Source organism: Hypanus sabinus, chromosome 6 (assembly GCF_030144855.1).
Source record: "Hypanus sabinus isolate sHypSab1 chromosome 6, sHypSab1.hap1, whole genome shotgun sequence".
Classification (NCBI taxonomy): Eukaryota; Metazoa; Chordata; class Chondrichthyes; order Myliobatiformes; family Dasyatidae; genus Hypanus; species Hypanus sabinus.
Window position 1 is genome coordinate 60931701 of NC_082711.1, and position 12293 is coordinate 60943993.

General features: G+C 39.7%; 2 long non-coding RNA genes across 2 annotated transcripts in view; one reads left to right on the plus strand and one right to left on the minus strand.

Moving 5' to 3' along the window:
• Positions 1–10006, plus strand: part of LOC132395514 (uncharacterized) — a 43816-nt gene extending 33810 nt beyond the window's left edge. Inside the window, exons 2-3 of the long non-coding RNA XR_009512634.1 lie at positions 352–3690; positions 9139–10006. This is a non-coding gene — a long non-coding RNA (uncharacterized LOC132395514). The remainder of the gene's footprint in view (positions 1–351; positions 3691–9138) is intronic.
• LOC132395515 (uncharacterized) overlaps positions 1–12293 on the minus strand; it is a 170421-nt gene that overhangs the window by 86220 nt on the left and 71908 nt on the right. The window lies entirely within an intron of this gene.

A 12293-nucleotide genomic window follows, 5' to 3' on the forward strand; every position in this document is an offset into this window, starting at 1 on the left:
ATCAGGTAGAAGGTACAGAAGCCTGAAGGCACACACTCAGCCATTCAGGAACAGCTTCTTGCCCTCCACCATCCAATTCCTAGATGGACATTGAAGCTTTGGACACTACCTTACTTTTTAAAAAATATACAGTATTTTTGTTTTTGCAGTTTTTTAAATCTATTCAATATATGTAATTTATTTAGTTGTTTATTTATTACTATTATTTTATTATTATTTTTTTATTTTATTTGTTTTTTTTTCTCTCTGCTAGATTATGTATTGCATTGAACGGTGGCTTCTAAATTAACAAATTTCACATCACATGCCAGTGATAATAAACCTGATTCTAATTCTGATTCTGTTCTTTAGGCACCTAGTATCATCCAGTGAATCAAGCTATACTGTTACTGTTGGATATGAAAGACTGTGATGACCATGACAGTGCAAGTACAAAAACATGCCATGAAGATGCAAATTATTACAAAGAAACACCTTTATTAAACCCAGATCTGAATATGTACACTGATGGCTCCTCAATGATTGAGAAAGGAATTTGAATGACTGGGTGAGCCATTGTTTCTGAAACTGAATGGCTGGCATCAGGAAGCATTCTTCCTAGAACTTCTGGGCTACAGGCAGAAGAAAGATCAACTAATATCTACACTGATTCTCGTTACACTTTTGGAGTTGTTCATGATTTTGGAAACTTATGCAGACAAAGAGGATTTCTTATGTCTGTAGGAACCCGAAGCAAGAATAGCTATCTCGTACAAGAACTCTGGCTAACATGAGAGGTGCTTGGAAGTAGGTAGACAGGAGATGTCGGGTTAAGTTGGGTTTTTTTTGTGTTTTTTTTTTACGCAGAGAGGAGTGAGTGCATGGAATGGGCTGCCAGCCACGGTGCTGGAGGCGGATACAATAGAGTCTTTTAAGAGGCTCCTGGATAGGTACATGGAGCTTAGAAAAATAGAGGGCTATGGGTAACCCGAGGTAATTTCTCAAGTAAATACATGTTTGGCACAGCTTTGTGGGCCCAAGGGCCTGTATTGTGTTGTAGGCTTTCTATGTTTCTATGGAACTCATGAAAGTCATACAACTGCTGTCAGAAGTTTCCATATTAAAAAGTAAAAGCCACTCCAAAATGAGTTCAAAGGAAAGCCGTGGAATTGCATCTACAGATGAAGTTGCAGAAATGGAAAGCATAGGAAGGGGTAAAAGAAATAAAAATACCAAGAACATAAAAAGGTTTATTTTATTGTCAAAGTATGCATGTACAATACAACTCATCTCTGTCTACTCCAGATAGCTATTAAATACAGAAAGACCATGGGTGTTGATGAAATAAAAGACATCAACCCCATACCCCTCGCCATCAAAAGGAAAAGAAACAAAACTTGCAAAGCCCCTAAAATCCACCTTCCTCGCAGCAAAAAAAAACAGCAACAATAACAATCTCTAACTGGGAAAAGTAGTTCTGGGTGAAGAATGGTGGAGGGTTAAACAGTGATGGAGTATGGCAATATTGCCTCCTTATCTGGCGCAGCAGATACATTACCTAGGAGAAATTGAAGTGGAAAAGATGATTGATGGATTCTGCCTTTGGTGGAATCCAAAGTTTAGGAGGCACAAGTTTGACAACTGCTTGAAAGATACATAAAATGCCAGATAACAAAACCTGGGGCAGCAGAAAAGCAATTACAATCAAATGCTCCTGCCCAACCTGGTCCATTTTTACATTTAGAAATGGACTACACTGCCTTCGCAAAGTGTCAAGGATACTCAGATGCACTGGTAATAGTGGACAAGTTTTCAAGATGGGTGGAAGGTATTCCAGCAAGGAAAGCCACAGCCACACACACAGCAAAAACTCTGATCAATGACTACGGCATATTCCTAGATGGGGATTGCCATGTCACATCGACTCTGACCAAGGAAAAAATCTCACTGCTAGTGGTTGTCAGCAATTATGTCGACTGATGAACATTGAATTACCTTTTCATTGTCCACATCACCCAGAGTCATCAGGACAAATCGACCAATTGAATGGAATCATCAAACAATGACTGAGAAAGTATCATGAGGAAGGTGTACTACAGCCTACAGTTCTTCCTGTGGTCTTATGTTACATCAGAGCAAATGAGATAACTAAACTAAGTCCATTCGAGGCAGTTTTAGGGTGTCCTATGTCACTGCCATGAACACGCAACCTCAGAGGTTGACATTATGGCCAAAAGTGTAGTCGACTATTATATGAAATGACATCAAGCTGTACAATATACAGTATTACACTGCACGCAAGCTGAAGTGGTACCCAGCGAGATTGACAAGTGCTGTGGTTAACATGATAGTAACCTCTGACACAGTGAGCAAATTACGAACCAAATAAAAGAATTTGTACAGAGTCAACAGCTGCTGCATATTATTAAGTTTATTCCCACATTAGTTGCTGTTATATTTTTGCCAATTTCCCCTACTTACAATGAAAATCACTATCAGTACTGATATGCTTTCTTAGAGATTACATCTTTTTTATTTGTATAAGGGTGATCATTATAAAATAGTTCAATCTTATTCAAGTGAGCCTACTAATCTACCTACCAATGAGATAATCCATTTAACATTTTGAAGAATGTATAACTTTTGAAATTTACATAACCCAAGTAAATTTTTGTTCCACCATCTGTAGTCTTTCTGCTCTTTGCTCTTAGCTACTAGACTGTTGCAGCTCTGTATTTCCAATTCTCCTTGCTCTCTTTGTGCTTCACAAAACAATTGTGAAGTAACAAGTTTCATGCCTCTTTCGTGACTTCCGTTAAGAACCTTGCATCAAAAACATCAGAATCTAACAACACCAATGCTTCTACTGTTTGAGCACACCAATATTTGTACTGTTCTACAAGTATCATACAGCACACAGATAAACTTATGCAATCTGATCATCTACATATCATAACCTGGCAATGATGTGGTTATCTGTGGTTGTGGATCTGGCAGCAGAAGAGCATGATAAAAAATAAAAGGAAGAATAAGACTGAAGAGGAATAAGAACAAAAAGAAAAGCAGCAACTTCAAAAAATCAATGGATACAAACACCTGCACCTGCTGCAAATCTGAATAGAAATATTGGAAGTACTCAGCAGGTCAGTCAGCGTCTGTGGAGAGTGAAACAAAGATTTTCAATTCTAATGAACAGTCATCAACCTGAAATGTTAACTCTGGCCCTCTGTTCACAGATGTTGTTTTGTCTGCTTCATATTTCCAGCATTTTCTGTTTTTATTTTTGAAAGTTATTTACTGGCCCAAGAGTTACAGACTCTATTTTCAATGAACACAATCCCAATTCCACAACAGTTTCCATCTTTGCTGAAGATGATCACATCTCTACTAGACCACAAGGAAGATTTAAAAAAAACAAATTAACACCATCAACCATATTTATCTAACAGTAATAGAAACCATAAAAATCATCTATTAATCACCCTTTATATGCCCTGACAGTATTCAATGTTTCCTACTGTTCTAATGTACCAGTGCAATGGTATCCCAGTTATTGTAGTATGCTTGGAGAAAGTCTGATAAATTCCAATTGAATTGACTGCAGATGACCTTGGATTGCTCAGGAGCTCTAGACCCAGAAGATCCAGCTAAGATACATCAGTGCGGAACAGAGAGCAGCAATTGGTATATCAGACAACATCAAGTGCTGGGGTGAGTTGACAAATGTGGTCATCCTTGGAGAAGACCAAAAGCTACACCAGAGTTGCATTCAGCAATCCACATAGCTTTGGAGGATAGAGGTTAAGGTAAAGCTTATGAAAGATTGTTATCAAACTCTATTAAACAGAGAGAGCATCAGGGCATGATGGTTGTATTGTGCAATAAATAGAAAGTTAGAATTGTATTGTAATTGGTAGGGTAGGTCATTCATTAACTTTGACTTTAATATGAGACCTATGAACTTCTTGCACACTGCATCCAGATACATACTATATCAGAGTCACATATTCGTATGTAACTGTCTTATCTCTGATACAGAGAGGAATGTAAAATTGCAAAGTATACAAATGAAGTAAGAATCCTTTTACCATAGTGCAATTATCTATGTCAAGAGGAGATGGATTTAAGATGAGAGGAAGGTTTCAAGAAGATCAGAGGGGAATATTTTCCACACAGAGAGTAGCTGATATCTGGAACGCACTGTCAGAGGTGGGGGAAGAAGCAGATACAATCACAACACTTAAGGAGCATCTAGACTGGCACTTCAATTACCAAGGCATAGAAGGCTACAGGCCTAATGCAGGCAGATAGGATTAGATTGTGTATGTACAATGGTCACTACGTACCACTCTCTGATTGCCTTCTCTTCACACATCTGAGATGCAAAACCTCTACTGATAGAAAATGAAAAACTACAATTACAACATAGCCAGAGATCAGAACAATCAAACTTTGCAGCAGAGAGCTGGCTGGTACCCTCATGGTGAAGTCCTGTCCTTTAAATAGCATGTTCACATTGTAATATGATTGCATGGGCCTCTGTAAAAGGGATTGACAAATTAAAGAAGGAAAAGTAGAACTGACAGCCAATTAAGCCACAAAGATTGGAATAACCAGAACCATCAATCATTGAATGTTTCTAGATATTTCTGACATTCAAAGTCTATTAAGAACTTTATAAAAATGTTCCACTAATGTTACAAAACAAAAACATTAAAATTTAAAATGCCCAGATTTTTTAAAAGTTTAAACTAAGTAATGTGTACCAAAGACTCTAACACATATTCCTTTCCACTGAAAGTCACGACAAAGCACTCTCTATATTGGGTTCAACCTACCACGGACTGATTACATGAATTGCACAGGATGATTGTATGAACTGGAGGATAATAACAGGCAGCATGGTAGCCTAGTAGTTAGCATCATACCATTACAGTGCTAGCAACCCAGGTTCAATTCTACCACTGTCTATGAGGAACCTGTACATTCCATTTGTGACAGTATAGGTTTCCTCTGGGTGCTTTGGTTTTGTTTTACATTACAAAGACATACAGGTTAGTAGGTTAATTGGTCACATGGGTATAATTGAGCAGAGCAGGCACAGTGCATTGGAAGGCCCTTTTCCCAAGCCACATCTCTAAATGTAAAAAATAACAAAAATGACTTCAACTTCAGGACATTGCCTCCCTTTCCCCAACAATGTCCATAAAGCAAAAAAATGAAGAGGCTACATTCCCCTGCATGTTGATCCTACTAAAATAATTGTGGAAGGTGATTATGCCTCGTATAAAGAGAAAGTGGGTTTCACCTCAACAATCACTTCCCAAATATGCCACTGCCATAACGCAGTACCAATATGGATGGTGGTATGGAAGCAAAATTTTGCATATGCTGCACATCAGAAAGAAAAACAGAAAATGTTTCATAAAAAAACCAAAATAAAAGATGTTAGTGCCAATCAAATATCTTTGAACTGAATTAAGACCACAAGACCATAAGACATAGGAGCAGAATTAGGCCATTCAGCCCATCAAGTCCACTCCATCATTTATCATGGCTGATCCCAGATCACATTCAATCCCATACACCCGCCCTTTCACCATATCCCTTGATGCCCCAACCAATCAGGAATCTATCAACTTCTGCCTTAAACATACCCACAGACTTGGCCTCTACCACAGTCTGTGGGAGAGTATTCCCACAGACTCTGGTTAAAAAAAATTGCTCCTTATTTCTGCTCTAAAAGGTTAACCCTCAATTTTGAGGCTGTGCTCTCTAGTTCTGGATATCCCCACCAGAGGAAACATCCTCTGGTTATGAATGTACCACAGCTCTGAGGGGCCGAAGGGTGCGGGGTAGCCCCCTCCTTTGTGAGAATCGCAAGAGCATTATTGGGTTGGGTCAGAGGACCCAGGAAATGAGAGAGAGACAAGGCCATTGTCTCCTGGAGACCACGTTTGTGGATTGGGGACTATGCTACGTGCAAGCCCTCGGGCAAAGTGGGCTGGTTGAGAGAGGGATTGCATCATCCCAACCTGATTGACATCTGAGACCCCGTGAGGAAGTTTAAAAGAGGGTCTGGGGGGGAACAACCCCTTCAGACGCACCAGAAGAAACGCTAGCGATCCCATAATAGCAGGAAGCCATTTGAAGGAAGCCACGTGCGTTCGGTTCCCTTGCCTGGGGGCTGGTGGCTGGTACCACGGAAAACGACTTGGAACTAACAACGGGGAACCAACTCCCCCGACTCATCGGATTGGCCTCATAAAAGACCCGGGCAAGTTTAAAACCGTCTCTCTTAAACCCAAAGAGCTGCAGCTTGAAAGGACAGTGACTTTTATCTTTCCATCGGACAATACAATATCCCCTAGACAAACGATAGAGCTATTGCTTAATTGATGATTATTATTATACCCGCGTTTTTTAGATTGAGTATTGACGACGTATATTATCTGAATGTCTGTATGAATCTTATTTTTGTGCCCCTTTATAAATAAAGACTTTAAAAAATAGTACCATCAGACTTCAACGGACCTCTCTATCTTTGCTGGTAAGTGATCCAGTTATGGGAATTTCGTAACACTCTCTACATCCATCTCATCTAATCCTTTCAACATTTGGTTGGTTTCAATGAGATCCACATGCATTCTTCTAAATTCCAGTGAGTACAGGCACAAAGCTGCCAGACATTCCTCATATGTTAACCACTTCATTTCCGGAATCATCCTCATGAACCTCGTCTAAACCCTCTCCAATGACAATACATCCTTTCTGAGATAAGGGGCCCAAAATTGTTGGCAATATTCCAAGTGAGGCCTAACTAGTGTCTTATAAAGCTTCAGCATTATCTCCTTGTTGTTATATTCTATTCCCCTTGAAATAAATGCCAACATTGCACTTGCTTTCTTTACCACAGACTTAACCTGTGAATTCATCTCCTGGAAGCTCTGCATGAGGACTCTTACGTCCCTTTGCACCTCTGACTTTTGCATTTTCTCACCATTTAGATAATAATCTGTACTATTGGTCCCTTTTCCAAAATGCATCATCATATATTTCCCTAGAACGCTATATCCTATCTGCCACTTTTTTGCCCATTCTTCCAATTTGGCCAAGTCCTGCTGCAATCACATTGCTTCCTCAGCACGACCTACCCTTCCACCTATCTTCATATCATCCACAAACTTTGCCACAAAACCATCAATTCCACTATATAAATAATTGACAAACAACGTGAAAAATAGCAGTCTCAATACTGACCTGAGGACCACCACAAGTCACTGCAGACAACCAGAAAAGCCCCCCTTTCTTTCCACTCACTGCCTCCTGCCTGTCAGCCATTCCTCTATCCATGCCGATATATTTTATGTAACACCACAGGATTATATCCTGTTAATCAACCTCACGTGAGGCACCTTATCAAAAGCCTTCTGAAAATATAAATAAGTGACGTCCACTGCCTCCCCTTTGTCCACCCTGCTTATTACTTCCTCAAAGAACTCAACAGACTTGTCAGGCAGACTTCCCTTTACAGAAACCTTGTAGACTTGGACTTACTTTATCATTGGTCTCCAAGTACCCCAAAACCTTACACTTAATAACAGACTCCAACAATTTCCCAACCACTGAGGTTAGGATAACTGGCCTATAATTTCCATTCTTTTGTCTTCCTCCCTTCTTAAAGAGTGGAATGACATTTGCAATTTTCCAGACCTCCAGGACCATGCCAGAATCAAGTGATTCTTGAAAGATCACAAACAATGCATCTGTGATCTCTTCAGTAAACTTGTTCAGTACTCTGGGATGTAATCCAACTGGTCCTGGTGACTTATCCACCTTCAGACCTTTCAGATTGCCTAGCACTTTTCCCTTTGTAATAGCAATGGCACTTACACCTGCTCCCTGACATTCATGGACCTCTGGCATACAGCTATCGTCTTCCATAGTGAAGAAAGATGCACAGTACCAATCAAATTCATCTGACATTTTTTTTGCCCCACATTACTACCTCACCAGCACCATTTTCCAGTGGTCCAACATCAGCTCTCGCCTCCCTATTATTCTTTATATAACTGAAAAAACTTTTACTATCCTGTTTTATATTATCAGTTAGTTCACCCTCATATTTCATCTTTTCCCTTTTTATATCTTTTTTAGTTGCCTTTTGTTGGATTTTAAAAGCTTGCAATTGTCCAGCTTCCCATTCACTTTTGCTACTTCATACTGTATACCCGTCCCTTGGCTTTTATGCAAACCTCAGCCATTTGAGAACAACAACTTCTGTGGGACATATCTATCCTTTGCCTATTGTGAACAATTCCTAGAAGCTTCAGCCGCCTCTGTTCTGTCGTCAACCCCACCAGCATCCTTCTCCAATCCACCTGGGCAAGCTCCTCTCTCATGCTTCTGTAATTCCCTTTATTTCATTGTGATACAGATACATGTGACTTATGTTTCTCCCTCTCAAACTGCAGTATGAAATCAGTCATATTATGATCAGGCCTCCTAAGGGTACTTTACGTTAAGCTGACTAATAGAATCTGGGTTATTACACAATATCCAGTCTAAGATAAGTCTTTCCCCCAGTAGGCTCAAGCACAAGTTGCTCTAAAAAGCCATCTCATAGGCATTCAACAAATTCCCTTTCTTGTGATCTGACACCAACCTGATTTTCCCAATCACCCAGCATATTGATATCCCGCATTACAATTGTGACATTATCCTTATGATATGCCCCTTCTAGTTCCCTTTGCAATTTCAATCCCACATCTTGGCTCATTAAATCTGTCTGCAGGTGCTTCCTGATTTACTGTATTCTTCCAGCATTCTCTCACTTCCTTTTCTTTTCAAAAGGTAAAAACTGACTTTGATGAGTTTTTTTAAGTTAGCCACTCACAACGTCTAGTTCCTTACTAAGGTATCTAGCCTTCCAATAACTGATGGTAACTGTACAATGGGATAACTTAAACCAGCAGATAACCCAATATGAGTATGCAATCAAGGAACACATGGACCTTACAGTCTCTCCCCATTTCCAGGGATATCGAATTTACACCTCTGTCTCAACAGACTCATGCAGCTGAATACAGATTAAGTTCTGCATCACCTTCGTTCAGCCCTCTGGGCTATTCATTCCCTTTGGGTATTTATCTCCTGCAGGCCCTCCGTGAGGATCAATGAATATGCACGGCACACCACCACTGACTCAAGATTGCACTGCCAGATTCGTCTCAAGCCACATCGTTTGCTGTTGATAGTATAGTGTTTGGCCTCATCAGCAACAATGAAGAGTTGGCAAACAAAAAGGACATTGAGAGGCTCCTGTCAATGTGGACAAGACAAAAGAAATGATTAAGGACTTCAGGAAGGCACAAGTTGCCCACTCTCCATTACACATCAATGGCTCTGCTGTGGAGAGATGTGCACCTAACTGATGACCTAACCTGGACCCACAACACCTCATTAGTCAAGGAAGCAACCCAGCATCTGTTCTTTCTGAGGAGTGCAAGTCTTCTCACCCCATTCTAACAACTTTGTAAAGGAGCATCATCAAGCATGTCCTATCTGACTGCATCATTGTATGGCACGGAAGCTGCAAAGCATTGGACCGCAAGACCCTACAGAGGCCAGTAAGAATCACCAAGATGTTCACTGGGGCCTCCCTACCCCCTGTTCGTTAAATCTACTAGAGCTGTTACAAAGGGCCCAAAGCATTGTTGAGGATCCCTGGCACCCATCTCACAATCTCTTTGACCCACTGCAGATAGGTAAGGAGGTATTAAAACATTAGGACTGGGACTGCCAGACTGGGTAACAGCTTCTTCCATCAGACTGTGAGACTAATGAATACCCTGCCACCGCCATGGTCTCATCACTAGGACACAAAGCTATTTACTGTACTGTTTACCTGGGCTGCGCTTTACTATATGCAGTTTGAATTATATTTTATTAACATTTATAGTATAATCTTTTGGTTCATGTGCTGTGTGTGATATATGTTGTGTGGGTGGACTTGGGCCAGAGGATGATTGTTTCATTTGATGGTATATCTTTTCAATCTTTTTATTATTATTATTATTAATATCAACAAAATAAAATTGATACATAGATAATGGGATTACAAACATATACATTTCAACTGAACATGAAAGAATACATAAGCAATGGTTACAGTATAAATTATTCCCAAATCACGGATGATACAATTTACAAATAAACAAGGCAAATCTAGGTATATCATAATATATATATTAAAAAAACAGAAAAAAGAAAAAGAAAAAAATTATGCAAAAAACTAATCTAATAATCTAATAACTAATAAAAAAAAACAAAAAAAGAAAAAAGAGAAAAAGAAAAAATGGAAAAAAAGGGCTGTTTATAATATCTCACAAAAATACAAAATCATCAGTGTCGTCAACTCCGATCCTCTCAACATATATAAAAACAAAACTGGAAAAGCAAATAGGCTTGGAACAGGGTGTTTGGTGGCATATCTACAGTCAGATGATAACAAACTTGAACTTAAACTTGAACTTGAACTTAGAGACCATGCCTAAGCTATTTTACATCAAAATACAAGACAGATCCAGCAATCTGCAGCCTGTCTTTAAAATGACAAGACAACTGTGTGTTCTGCAACAACGCTGGGGGTACGCAGCACCGAGAAATGTGTGTTGAGTTCAGCAGAATGCTCAGCTGTCATCCTGTTCCTCTCAGAATCTCTAAGAGGGAAGGGATAGGTGTGGATGGATCAGTGAGGTAGAAACAGTAACCAGACAAAAGTCCACCCTTACATCTTTCCAGCAATATTTCCATTAATTAAAATTAACGTAGAAATGATACTGGAATAAAATTAGATGTTATTCAACTCGCCACCAAAAAATATCATGCACTGCACTTCATTCAGCCATCAATCATAAGCAAAAAATTAAAAACTTTATGCAACACACACAAAATGCTGGTGGAATGCAGTAGGCCAGGCAGCATCTATAGGAAGAAGTACAGCCGACATTTCAGGCCGAGACAGCATTTCCTTTAATGTCATGAAAAGTATGCCTACTAGTTTGATCAGAGACCTGAACAACCAAGAACCAGAGTGGCAGTGCACTTTGCAATTTGCATTCTTTTCATTTTTCATACTGACTTTCCCAAATGGAAATTGCATATTGCTACCACCTGCCCCATTGACCCCATCAGTAAACCATAACAGCTCCATATCAGGCAGAACAACAGGAATGCCTTTCATGCCAAACAGGTATATCGGTGTTCCATCACCTACATAGTCTCAACTAACAATTTTAACCCAACTTGGTATTCTCAAACCCTAAAGGTTTAGCTCTAGAAACTGGGTTTCACTTATACTGTAGTGCTAAACCAATGATGCCCATCATTTCCCTGTGTAAAATTAGAAAACTGACCAGGTACCGCAACCAACCACTCTCAAAAGAGGCATTGTAGAAATTGACTGCAACTGCAATGTCTTTACTGAACTGAGCATAGAGAAGTCAGCCACAAAGGACATTTTCCTATAACGGCTGCAGACCAGTTCAAGAAGTGAACTCAGTGGAGTTGAGAGAAAACAATGTGATCTATGGTGTACAAGTCCCCCACCACCCCCACCCCCTGGTTATGAATGCTTGATATTTACAGCTTGTACATACAATTGTGCATGTGCAGGACAGTCAAGACTAAGTTGTGGTCATCTTCTGCAGCCTTTGAATTGTTTGATGTCATGATTCCAATTTGGAACTGTCTGGTTTATGAAAAGTTCACTGGAATTGGAATTGTGCAATAATCTGAGGAGGTACAAATTACAACGGGAGACAGAAAAGGCTTGTAAATAAGGCAATGCTACAATTGTCATATGGGATTTCAATATGCAAGTAGACTACGAAAATCAGGTTGGTTCTGGAATTTCTAGCATGCCTATGAGATAACTTTTTTAAGAGCTGCTTGTGGTTGAGCCTACTGGAGGAACAGCAATTCTGGATTAGGTTTTATGTAATGACTCAGATTCAATTACAGAGCTTAAAATAAGGAACCCATAGGAGGCAGTGATCCAATATGACATTCACATTGCAGTTTGAGAGGGAGAAGAAAAAGTCAGATATATCAGTATTGCAGTGTTGTAAAGGGAATTACAGAAGCATGAGAGAAGAGCTGGCCAAAGTTGATTGGAAGGGAGCACTAGCAAATATGACATCAGATCAACAATGGATGGAGGTTTTGGGAACAATTCAGAAGGCGTAGGGTAGATACATCCCAAAGAAGAAGTATTCTAAAGGGAAGACGATACATCCGTGGCTGACAAGGGA